This window comes from Pteronotus mesoamericanus, unplaced genomic scaffold (genome assembly GCF_021234165.1).
Source record: "Pteronotus mesoamericanus isolate MK-2021 breed Mesoamerican mustached bat unplaced genomic scaffold, CSHL_Meso_final scaffold_54, whole genome shotgun sequence".
Taxonomy (NCBI): domain Eukaryota; kingdom Metazoa; phylum Chordata; class Mammalia; order Chiroptera; family Mormoopidae; genus Pteronotus; species Pteronotus mesoamericanus.
In genome coordinates this window covers 8,959,960-8,972,886 of record NW_026555321.1, presented here as the reverse complement: position 1 = coordinate 8,972,886, position 12,927 = coordinate 8,959,960, and the positions used below count along the sequence as shown (strand labels likewise).

General features: G+C 35.8%; 1 protein-coding gene across 2 annotated transcripts in view; it reads left to right on the top strand.

Annotated features, from left to right (window-relative positions):
- Positions 1-61: 61 nt before the first annotated feature.
- The window catches only part of ZCWPW2 (zinc finger CW-type and PWWP domain containing 2), a 93,837-nt gene continuing 80,971 nt past the window's right edge, over positions 62-12,927 (top strand). Inside the window, exon 1 of one of the 2 annotated variants that reach the window (XM_054595756.1) lies at positions 62-118. The gene's annotated coding sequence lies outside the window, so the exon portion shown is untranslated. The remainder of the gene's footprint in view (positions 119-12,927) is intronic. The other variant, XM_054595757.1, reaches the window with a different exon arrangement.

Genomic DNA, 12,927 nt, shown 5'->3' with positions numbered 1-12,927 from the left:
TCGGAGGTTGGGAGTTGGGAGGTGGGCGTGGCGTACTACGTGTCCCGTGAGTCTTCGCAGCAGGACGGGGCGGGACCGCGGCGACGCGAAGAATTGAAGGGGGTGCTCAAAGTGGTGGGTAAGAGCAGTATTTGACGACACGACGGTTGGTCTCTTGGCCTCAATCGCTGTAGTCTAGTGCGTCTTTTTCATTTAGCCTCTAGTTGAGGGTGCTGCGTATTTATTCTGCTTGGTAGTGCCCTTACGAGCTTTGAGCGCAGTCGCCGGGCAGTTGGAAACTGGGAAATGTGTCACGATGGGCGCGCGTGGGGTAGGAGCGCACGTGAGGAGCTGTATACCCCGCCCTCACCTGTTTATTGGACGCACGTTCGAACTCTCGGGCGATTATTTGAAACAAACTCGGCGCATTGTAGAACGTTCCGTAGTTCTTCCACACAAAACTTTTAAAAATGTGTATTTATTGAATTTAGGGTACAGCTTTGGGGATTGTAGCAACCCTGCAATTGCTACCACCATTGATTTTTTACTAGGTGACATTCGTGAGCTGTGGAGTTAGTAGTTGACTTTTATTATAATGTCTGGAAGTCGCAGCCAGATGGAGCCCCTCGAGTTTTAGGGTTATTGTTAAAGGAAAAACCGAGAAAACGGCAATTACAAGCAATTTACACTCATTAACCAACTGGCAACAGTTACGCTCCTGACCACGCCCTTACGTAGTGCTTTTGTCAACCGAGGGCTTAAATATCGTTAAGGTGTGCGTTCTATTGGCAGATGTTTTTTGCATCGCATTTTAATTCATCAGCCCAGGTGTCAGCTTATCGAAGGATTGATTCAGCTCTAGGGTTTATTTTAAACTGTTTTTATTGTTGCTAAGCCTCCCTTTTTGGTTTAGATTTAAATGAAAATTCACAGCTCTTACGAACAAAGACCACTACTGAAAGTTACATGGTATGTTTAAAATATTTAAATACCTATATTAATATAATCATTTAGAAAGGTCCATTGGCTTCAATTTATCGGGCTGGAGCATGGAAGAGAGCAGTGTTTTTAATATTTTGGACAAGAGTCAATCCTGTTTCTTTGCCTCTGTAATATGTATACAAATTTAAAAGCAAACCCAGTTAATTCCTGAGATTCAACCATAGCCAATCATAGTAGCAGAAGAAAAATTAATAGCATACCACCAAGCCATGTATTCTAGCTAGTAGATTTTTGAAGACTATTACCAAAATCGCTTGAGGCACCCAAAATCATCTGAAATAAATTATTTGGTATTTGATTCATGTAGAAATGCTTTCTATTTTTAAACCTTAATTCATAATTAAGAATAACTTCAGACTTGTTGAAAAGCAAATTCATTTCTTTTTCTTTGAGTAAAGAAGAAAATGATTCAGCTCAGTATTTTAAAGTTTTTCTGATGTGTCTTCTCCCCCACATATCAGATATCCAGGTTGAGCTTTAGGGTAAAGGAATAGATTTTAGTGCCAAAGATAAAAAGCAGATTAAAAAATACTACCCAAAATGAAAAACCTGGTTCTGGGCATTTAGTCTGTCTTCCCTCTTTTCTCTTATGCCTTATCACACACACACCCCCCACACACTTACACTCACAAAGATGGTTGTGAGCTACTTTGTGCTTTCTGTTAACACTGTATATCCAAATTTGTGTGCCTCTTGAAGCCGATAGTCTTCAAACTGGGCAACACATGTCCCCTACCCTTAATATTGGAAGGCAGAGGAAGGCTTTCCAGGTGACTACAAAAAAGATAGTTTAAGGATGTTAACTTTCAGGTTGTCAACTTGCATGTTTTCTTTGCTAGAATTGAGTTGCCTCTGGGTTGCCTGAATTAGATACCTTTCCCTCTTTGGTAATTGTACCTCTTCCACTCCATAATAAAGCAATACTTTTGTCACAACCTCAATCTTGTTTAGAAAGTGAATGATTCTAATAACTGGGTAGTTAATTCTTTTACAAGAATGGTAATTGCCAATGGCTTTTAAAAATATTGCAGAAGAACTCAATTGAGTTGTCAGATGACCATTAAAAATCGTTTTTGATAACATACCCCCTTGTGATTTTTGGTACGTTGTTTAATAGTTCAAAAACATGGTTATTGGTATAACCAGAACATTTCCTTCTCCCAAATATTTGGAAGAGAGGACTACCAAATATAAGAATAGAATTATTCAATTTTTTTTTCTAGCAATAATGCTCATCCTGGATACAAGGCCTAAATTGGGATGGGTAGGAAGGAGCAAGGCCCTGTCCATTTCCTTATTACATTTTTTTAAATTTTATTTATTTCTACAGAGGGGAAGGGAGGGACAAAGAGAGGGAGAGAAACATCCATGTGTGGTTGCATCTTGGCACACCCCATACTGGGGGCTTGGTCTACAACCCAGGCAGGTGCCCTTCACTGGGAATTGAACTGGTGACCCTTTGGTTCACAGGCTGGTGCTCAATCCACTGAGCCACACCATCCAGGGCTCTTTATTACATGCATTTCTAACAAAAGCTGGTTTTTGTTATTTCAAAGTGATCATAGTTTGTAATATGTTTATTATTTGATCAGTAGTGTTAACAGTAATTGAATGATAACATCATACTAAGGAAAATTTTTAGAATTTATGTTCTCAGGAATTTATACTTTTTTGTTGCAGGGAAACATGGTAAGATGATCAATTAAAAATACTTTCAATAAAATATGTTGGGAATAAACCTATGTGGGGAAGTGAGATAAAAATATGAATTCAAGGAGAAAAGGAGTGATACCAAATTCCTAACTAAAAGGAGAGCTTGTTTATGTGCTTTTCAAATGGATGGATGATAGTGGTTATCAAATTACTGTGACATTTATATTCCATTTATATTACTATACTACTGCCTCTAGTAGCTAGCCTTGTCCTGGACATACAATCTGTGCTTCATAATAACTTTTTGACTTGAAGTGATTTGTAATCAGTCATGACTGTTTGCAGTATGATGATTGTATGCACAGGAATTAAATGCAATGATTTTCTTTTGTTTCAATGTTTGAAAACATAGGTGGAGAAAAAATTAGTAGTCCTAGAAAGCCTTTGATGTGAGGAGTAGGGAGAAGAAATATGAGAACAGGTAGCAGAGAACCTAAGATGGGGTTGGTACAATGTACAGAAAAAGAAAGAAGATTAAGTAGAGGGAATCTTATAGTTCTTATTACATGAAATGTGAGCAACCCTCCTCTGGGACTTGACAGTTACACTCTTGGTATTTGGGATATGAATTCATTAATTTATTCAATATTTAACAAATATTTCTTTAGCACCTACCATGTACCAAACATTGTTTTAGGCAGTGAGATGAGACAGGCGAAATGTCTTTTTAATGAAAGAGGAAGTAAAATCTATTACAAAGAAATCAGTCACATAGTCCAAGACCTATGTGAAATTTAACAACATGACCAGAAATTCCCTCCCATTATTTTATTTTTGTGACAGTTTGTTTATGTGCCTATGGAAAAAAATAGAAACCTTTTCTTTGTATTTAAAAACCTCAGCTTTTCAAAAGAAAGACATTTTAAAAAATTACCAAAACAGTAATGAAAGGATGACTTTAAACTTCACTAAGATGTATAAAAAGACATAAAGCTAGATTTTTCAAACAGATCCTGTAGCAAAGGAGTAGGAATATTTCCAAACCTATTGTATAGCTCATGATATAAAAATGAAATAGTTGACTTGCAATAGTTACAAAATTAAAAACATAATTTACTAGTGTAGACTGGAAAATTGTGAGTAGTCAATTTATTTTTATAAGTTCAAAAACAAAGGCGTGTTTATTTTTTAATTCACAGAGAGTATTTTATTAACAATTTTCTCCTGACAGTCGTTTTATGTCAATCTCTTTTGTCTTTAATAACCCCCTCCCTCTCTATTGCATAATGAATCTGTTCACCTGGTTTTATGGATTCTATCCATTAGCTATCTTTCTGATCCTATTTCATAGTCTCTATGGTGCCACTTTCTTGTCTGTATTATTATAATAGTTTCTCCTAATTAGTTTTTTCCTTTTTCTTTTGGCTTCCAGTTTACCCTTTATAGTGATATGTAAATGATATTTTAAAAATGTAAATCTTACCATTACATTTCTCCTCAGAAGCTCCTGAAATGGCTCCTTAGCATGTTTCAAAATACCATTCTTAATCTAGCCCAGCTAATTTTTCCACCAGCTCCTATGAACAATGCTAACTTGGGCATTCAAATTGGTTATCTTTACTCATTTATAAAGTTTTCATTCAGTTTCCTCATTATGATTTTACACTATTTACATTCTTAGATTATTATGGGCTTTTTTTACATTTATGGAACTTTTCATAGAATTGAGGAACCACAGAAAAATTCTCCAACATCCAGTTTGAGAATTGTGGCTCTCCTTCTCACATATTTGTCCTAAAATGACATCACATTTAGAATGGGATTCTATATCTCCATAATATACTGAGTCATAATTTTTTTTTACATTATTTAGCCATAATTTTTTTGGAATATGTGCCAGAAAAGTATCATCACTATTTTGACACTTAGTTTTTCCTAGTTCAAATCAAAGTTGCATGTTCCCTTCGTGCCTGAAATATAAAGGTTTTTCTCCAAAGATCATAAACTAGCATCAAAATTCTCAGTTCTAAATCTTCATAGTGAATTGCGTTGCTATCTGTATATCATGGGCGGAAGTCTTAAGAGAAGTTTTTATTCCATCCCATCAATCTTTTTTCTAGAATAACCCAAATTTTGTATTTGACACATTTACCTGAAATGAGTTAGCATGTTGAAAATACCTGTTAAAGAACAAAGAAGTTTAAAAATCAGAGATAAGGCAGAATTATAACTACTTTGAAACCCAGTAACTGTACATTGAGAAAAATCACTGGTATGTTGAGCATTTTGAGCATAGCAACTGAATCAGTTGCTCAAAACAGGATTTTAGAAGTCAGATTACTCTTTACTTTTATTATCCTTTAGTTTTTATTTTTAATACCATTTCGATGAAAATGGGAATGAAGTGACCAGATCTATATAAAATTTTGTGTTTTGGGCATTTACCAGCAACAGAAATATTTAAATTATCAATAATATTTACATTCATTAAAAATGTTTAACTATTTGACATTGAGTATTTCATTCACTAAGTGTGAACATTTATTGTTTTGGTCAATAGTTCTTAAAGGATATATAGTATAAAAACTCTTAAGAGGATGAAGTTTTTTGTCTGTGCAATGAGGCAGAGGACAACTATGGTTTTCCAGATAGAGCAACCCTATTTAAAAATATGCATATGGGTATCTTTGGTTTAAGGAGAAAAATAATGACTTGGGTTGAGGAAAAGGTCTAGGGAAACTTTTGTGTGTCTCAGTATTAAGTGAATTACCAGATTACTCCATAATTCTTGTTTTCTAAAAATAAAGCAACAACAAAAATCTTTGAAATTTTATAAATGACTTTCATCTTTATAAAAATTGTTAGACAGGTTTACTCTATTTTTTTTTTTTAGGATGGGAAATACTATAGAGCAATAAGGGATTGTCAACTACAAGCTGTCGCACATATTATATGATGTGTTTATGAAATGTTCCTTTAGTGGAATTAAAGAAAGTACTCTTCCCCCCCATCCACAACCTAGATTATATGTCAGTTCCAAGTCTCCTTTTTTGTTGAAAAAATAATAAAAATGTTAAAATTGATTTTAAAATGTAATTTTAATCAAGAATAATTTTGAACCTTCTAATGTCTAAATAAAATTATTAGAAAAAAATAGACATAGTTGATATCCATTTTGTTTCACACACTGTAAGATGATATATTTAAAGCCAAATACAGCAGTATGACATTAAATGTACACAGACTACTAAAAACAAAGATTGTATTGAAAAAAATTAACTGCTGATTTTAAGAGATCTGTGGAAAAGAGCAAAAGATGACCAAATACTGATTATGAATAAACTCAAGAAGAAAGTAGCCCAGTGTATTAGCATGAGAAAAACACCTTTGCAGGAAAAAAGTATTCATCGGAAGATAAAAATGATATGCATAGAATAAAATAGCTTCAGAATATATGAAGCAAAACTAGACAGAACTAAGAGATAAACCCACAATACTGGAAGATTTTAACATACTGATAAGAAAAGAAAAGGAAAACGATGATTAGAATTAAAATTACTGACCACACTAATTAGAATGGCTATTATCAAAAACAAAACCAACCCTGGCTGAGTAGCTCAGTTGGTTGGGACATCATACTATACACCAAAAGGTTGCAGGTTTGACCACTGGTCAGGGCACATACCTAGGTTGCAGGTTCAATCCCTGGTCAGGGCTTGTATGGGAGGCAAACTATGGATGTGTCTTCCTCTCTCTTTCTCACCCTCACTTCTTCCTTTCCATCTCTCCCACCTGCCTCTTCCTCTCTCCCTCACAATCTCCTTTCTCCCTTTCTCTCTAAAATCAATAAATATATATATCCTCTGGTGAGGATTTAAAAAAGTGGAAAATAACTTAAAATTAGCATAGAATCTCACGGAACCTTAAATAGCCATAACAATCTTGAAAAAGAAGAATGAAGCTGGAATAAAGCTGGAAGCATCACATTTGCTGACCTCAAAACATATGACAAAGCTACAGAATCAAAAGAGTTTTATACTGGCATAAAGAAATATATATAGATCAATGTAGTAGAATAGAGAGCCCCAATAAACTCATATGTGGCCAAATGATTTTCATCATAGATGCCAAGACCATTTAATAGGGAAAGGGCAGTCTTTTCAACAAAGAGTGTTGGTAAAACTGAGTATCCATATGCAAAATTATGAAGCTGGAAACTTACCTCACACTGTGTACAGAAATTAAGTAAAAATGAATCAAAGACCTAAATTAAGAGCTAAATAATAACTCTTAGAAGGAAAATTGGAAGAAACCTTCATGACATTGGATTTGGCAGTGATATCTTAGACATGACACCAAAAGCACAGGCAACAAAAGAAAAATAGCTCATGGTTTCTGAACCAATTGCTAATAAAATACAAAATAACCAACTAGTGATTCCAATATTGAAAATAATGTGATCTTTGAATTTCATTAGAACTGAAATAATTGAGGAGTAAATAAAGAATGTAATTTCAGTTTCAAAACAAATTATGCCAATGATAAATAGAGTAGACATTTAATAACATAGGAAACATTTACAATATATTGTTTAAAAAGCAAATTGTCAAGTTCTGTTCAACATTACAGGCTGATTTGTTTCTATCCTTTCTACTGAAACTACAGTTAAAAAGTTTAAAAAAATAAATACATAACAGAAAAAGAAAGGGTTGAGGAGTAAGCAGTGAACAAAAAATTTCAACAAATATTCTGAGAGAAATGGGGTGTGAAAGTGTTGTCAAATGAAATGGAGCCCAGGACGCTTCAGCACAGAATATCCTGGAGAGATGTCCACATGGAGATAAGGCTCAATCTTACCAAAACAATCATGGTGAGGCTCTGAAGGCTCTAAATGTGGAAGATGAGTATGAGATTTTGGGAGGTCTTTATGGAACAAATGTGACTTGTCTTCCCCAGCTCGTCATGCAGAAAGATGGGCAGTCCAGGCTTTTTTCCCAGACCTAAAGAGGAGAAGACCCTCTTCAGAGAAACTAAAAAGAAAATAGGAGCCCTGGCTGGTGTGGCTCAGTGGATTGAGTGCTGGCCTGCGAACCACAGGGCCGCTGGTTCGATTCCCAGTCAGGGCACATGCCTGGGTTGCGGACCAGGTCCCCAGTAGGCAGCATGTGAGAGGCAACCACACATTGATGTTTCTCTCCTCTAAAAATAAATAAAACCTTTAAAAAATAGGAAAGACTTCTTGTGAAGATGGAGACATACGTAGACATTCTTTGTCTCCTCATACAACCATTCAAGTATCACAACTAACCTCAAAACAAAATAAACCAGAACTGCCAGAAAATTGAACTGTATGGAAGTCTGACAACCAAGGATTGAAAGAAGAAATATTCATCCAGATGGGTAGCAGGGGCAGAGATAGGGAGCCAGAGTGTAGAGGACATGGTGTTGTGGTGGCTGGTGGAACGGGCTGTCCCACATCCACTTGTGGCAGATAAAAACCATGAGGGACAACTGAGGAGGGAGCCCTCTCACCCCCAGGCCAGACTGCTCAGCCCAGGGTCCTAGTGCCAGAAAATAAAGTTTCATAACTGGGCTGGAGATATCAGTGGAGGCTGTGGTGGCAGAAGAAACTGCCGGTCTCTCAGGACAGTCCATTTAAAGAACCTTCATGGCTCTAGAATGTACGCAAACACACCCACTCTGGGATTCAGCACCAGGGCTGCAGCTAGAAGGGTGCCAGTCACAAATGGGAAGTGACTGGACATGGAATGAGAGCCAAGCAAGTGGCATTGTTCCCGCCCCCACCCCTCCCCCACACACAGCTCCGCAAAAGGGAGAAGCATGTTGCCCCATCCTGGAATACCTAAGGCTCCGCTCCTTACAATGTAGCAGGCGCGCCAAGACAAGTAGTAAAAGCAGCTCTACCTAATACATAGAAACAAACATAGGGAGACTGTCAAATTGAGGAGACAAAGATATATGGCCCAAATGAAAGAACAGATCAAAACTTTAAAAAAAGAACTAAACAAAATGGAGATAGTTAATATCAAATGCAGAGTTCAAAATTGGTGTTAAGGATACTTAGATATATTGCATACACCAAGTACATAAGGGAGGAAATGAAGGCTACACTAAGTGAAATAAACAAGAATCCACAGAGAACCAACAGTGAAGAGGAGGAAGCCAGGGTTCAAATCAATGATTTAGAACATAGGGAAGAAATAAAGTCAAACAGTACAGAATGAAGAATCAACAGTTTAAAAAAAAAAGGAGAATAAGGAGACTGGGACATCACCAAATCTGCTAACACCTGAATCATAGGGATGCCAGAAGGAGAAGAGGAAGAGCAAAAATTGGAAACTTACTTGAAAATATAAGGACAGAAGATTTCCCTAATTTGGTGAAGGAGATAGACATACAAGTTCGGGAAACCCAGAGAGTCCTGAACATGTTGGACCTAGAGAGGCCAATATCAAGACACATTATAATTAAAATGCCAAAGATTAAAGATAAAGAATCTTAAAAGTGGTGGGGGCAGCAGGGGGAAGACAGTTACCTACAAAGGAGTCCCCATAAGACTATCAGCTAACTTCTCAGAAGGAACTGGCAATAAGTATTCAAAGTGATGAGAAGTGAGGACCTACAACCAAGATTACTCTATCCAGCAAAGCTATCATAAGAACGAAAGGGCAGATAAAGTGCTTCCCAGACAAGATGAAGGTAAAGGAGTTCATCATCACCAAGCCATTATTACATGAAATGTTAAAGGGACTTAATTATGAAAAAGAAGATCAAAACCATGAACAGTAAAGTGAAAACAAGCTCACAACTCTCAACAATGGAATCTAAAACAACAAAAAATCTAAGCAAACAACTAGAACAGGAACAGAATCACAGAAATGGAGATCATATAGAGGGTTATCAGCGGGAAGGAGAAAGGGGTGAATGGTGAAAAAGGTACAGGGATTAAGAAGCATAATTGGTAGGTACAAAATAAATGGGGATGTTGAGAATAGTATAGGGAATGGAGAAGCCAAAGAACTTATATGTATGACCCACGGTCACGAGCTAAGGTGGGGGGTTGCTGGAGGGAAGAAGGGTACTGGGTGGAGGGAGGCAAAGGGGAAAAAATTTGGACAACTGTGATAGCATTACCAACAAAATATACCTAAAAAAGAAAAAAAATAGGACAAACTGGGAAAAACATTTAGTTTCTTTCCAGGGTAATAATTCCCACTTATTCCTATTCACAATGTGTCATGTTTACTTTTCAAATTTGGATGTGATATGTTGAAGAAGCGTGCTTTCATTACTCCCATTTTCAAATTCATATTTGAGAATTCTTTAGTGAAATACTTGTGTAGTGATTCTTGAAACAATAATTACTCAGTTACTAGAACCCAAAGTAAGACAGTTACCACTTTTTACTTATTAGAATTAGGACATAGTTCTAAAATGAGTATAAATGACAATGGATAAGTCATTTTGAATAAGTTGAAATTCCCTAATTAGATTGCCTTGAGGTTCTATTTTTGTGTCTTGTGATTTAAAGGAAGTGGGCAACTTAATTAAAGACTGTTCTTCCACAACATTAGTGGAACTAAGTTTTATATTTAAGCAAATTACCAAGTGATTTCCACACCAGTACAGCTTAGATAAAGGTCGGTTGAGAATGAGCACATGCAGGAAGAAATAACTAAACCAGTCTGAAATTAATACTCTCCTTGTTCAACCTACAGATATAATTCTAATCCATTTATAACACCATTACATTTCATAGACAGTGAAGAGCTTAATTTTAATTACCTTTGATGGATCTGATATTCTATTCTTACAAGTATCAATATACAGAATAAACTGGATACACACAGCCATTTAATACAGATTTAAAGCATATAGACTGATTACTAAGTTTTAAAGTTCGTAATTAACACAATTCTGAGATTTCTAACTATTAATGTTTCCCTTGAAAAATTTTAAAGCAGAGGAATATAGCTACTGCAAAAGATATCAGCCTTTAAATATGCCAGTAAACTTTTCATTTTATTTTGATTACTGATTTTGGACGGAAACCATCAGTAATCTCCATTAAAACAAAAAAAATAAAATGTTACTAAGTATCCCGGAGCTTTATTAAATTATAAGCTATCCAGCAGTAACTGCATAAACGACCTCTTTGAATGACAAAGATAAATTAGGATTTTGGACAGATAATGGGCTCTTAATTTCTGTTGAATCAGTAAGTATAGTCTACAGTTAACATATAGGCATTGTTAATTAGGTAAATGAATAAGCAGTCAATGTTAAATTTACATCATAGAGAAGATTAAGGATAAATGCATTTTAAGGTTTAGCAGCAAATTAAATATTAAGTTGCACTCGAGAAAAATGAAGGAAAAACAAAATAGAGTGGTTTTCATATTGCATTGGTTTCTGCATATTTTAATTTTCTTATGTAACTACAAATATAACTCACTTTAAAGCAGTCTAGCAAGTAAGTCAAACATTTATTATATGTCTTTAGTGTATCAGGCACTGAAATGGGTTTTTTCCATATTGTTTCATTTCACCGTTAAAACCATCCTTTTAATTATTACTACCTTCAACATGTACAGATGAAAAAATAAGATTATTTAATTGACTTGTCTTAGAAATTTCAAAGGAAATAGAACTGGAATTTAAATCTCGAGCTGCAGATAGTCAACTGATACAGTAATCTTCATTGCTACATATTTTGAACATCTACATTGGCTAGATCAGTCTAACTCTGAAGTTCATATTATTTCAGTTATTTCATAATATATATATTCAGTGCTTCTCTTCGGCAAGTTTTCTTTAGAATCTAGAGATACAGTGGTTAACAGGATATTAACCTTTCCCTAAGTGGATTTTTCTTGTAGCAGACTTTTTAAAATAAACTATTACACAATGTGTTAAGTGGTAAGATAGAGGGAGTGGAGACTGCTGGGGCACATAGTAGGGGCATTGATTCCTACTTACCATTTTTCAGATAGGCTTAGACATCACTTCTCCTATCTGAAAGTCTCAGGTGTGCCTTATGTGCTTCTACTGTATTTTGTATTTGTCTCATAATAGTACTTAACATTGCTTGAAGAAAGGGGATCTTGTCATTGTTTTAACACTATGAGTGGCTCATAGCAAATCCTCAAGAAATATTTCAAAACAAAGAAAATAGAATCAAGGTCTGAAACTGCAGCAAATAAGTGAGAGAGCAGTTTTGTTTTATTTTATTCATCTTATTTATTTTTTAAGACTTAGATAAGCATTTAGTTACCAAGATGGAGGGATGGAGATTTTCCTGTAAAGTAGGAGGAAAGTTTATCTTTTGAGAATGAGAAGGATGGTCTGAGATTTACAAAGGTTTCAAGTAATCACTGTAAGGATGCAAGAGAAAAGAAAAAAGATGAATGCGGAATGGCTGCTTTTGGAAGACTATTTCTAAAAGAACACATGTTTAGTTTACAAGCCAAAGTTGTGCTGATATAGAGAGAGAGGGGTTGCTGTATTTGTAGCGCTACGTTCTCCAATTCCCAATATAGTGACAGTAAATGATGAAAGGACTTCGAGAGCTGTTTGCAGTTCCGTGGGACTCCTTCAGAAGACTTTTGCAGTGGCTGAGTATTACTTGTGAAAAGAAAGGAAAAGCTGCTGGCAGGATAAAAACAAAAAACCCCTTAAACTGGAGTCATGTGGTAGATACCAGGGCAGGACCTAGTTTGAGCTCTGTGTTGACGCTAAAGAAAGTGAAAAGTTTATCTGGAAACAGGATAAAGAGGCAACTAGATCTGTAAACTGGGAAGAATGCCAGCCTCATGTTTCTGATGCCCATAGTACCACCTCAGTATTTCTCGTGCCCAGTCTCCTCTTGCAGTTACCAGTTAGATGATGTCCCTGATACAGAGACAGCTTCTGGTTCCAGTAAGAACACCTGTCTTTTTTCTTCTTAATCTCACATGTTGGAAAAGGCAGGAAATATGTTGTGGGTTTATCTATAAAAGATAAATCTGGGCAAGTCCTTTTAAACAGTGCTGCAGCAATGAGAACGCAGTGCCTGAGAAGCTGAAGGAGCAGGGGCTGGAGCTTCTAACCATTTCTACTGAGGAGTGGGGACTAAGATTTATGTAGAAGGGGAACAAAAAACTGTTTAAATTTTGGAAAGACAAAAGTGGCTGTTTTAATTTGCCAAGGCTGCCATAACAAAGTAATGCAGACTAAGTGGTTTAAACAGCAGAAATTTATTTTGTCACAGTTCGAGAGACTAGAAGTCAAATC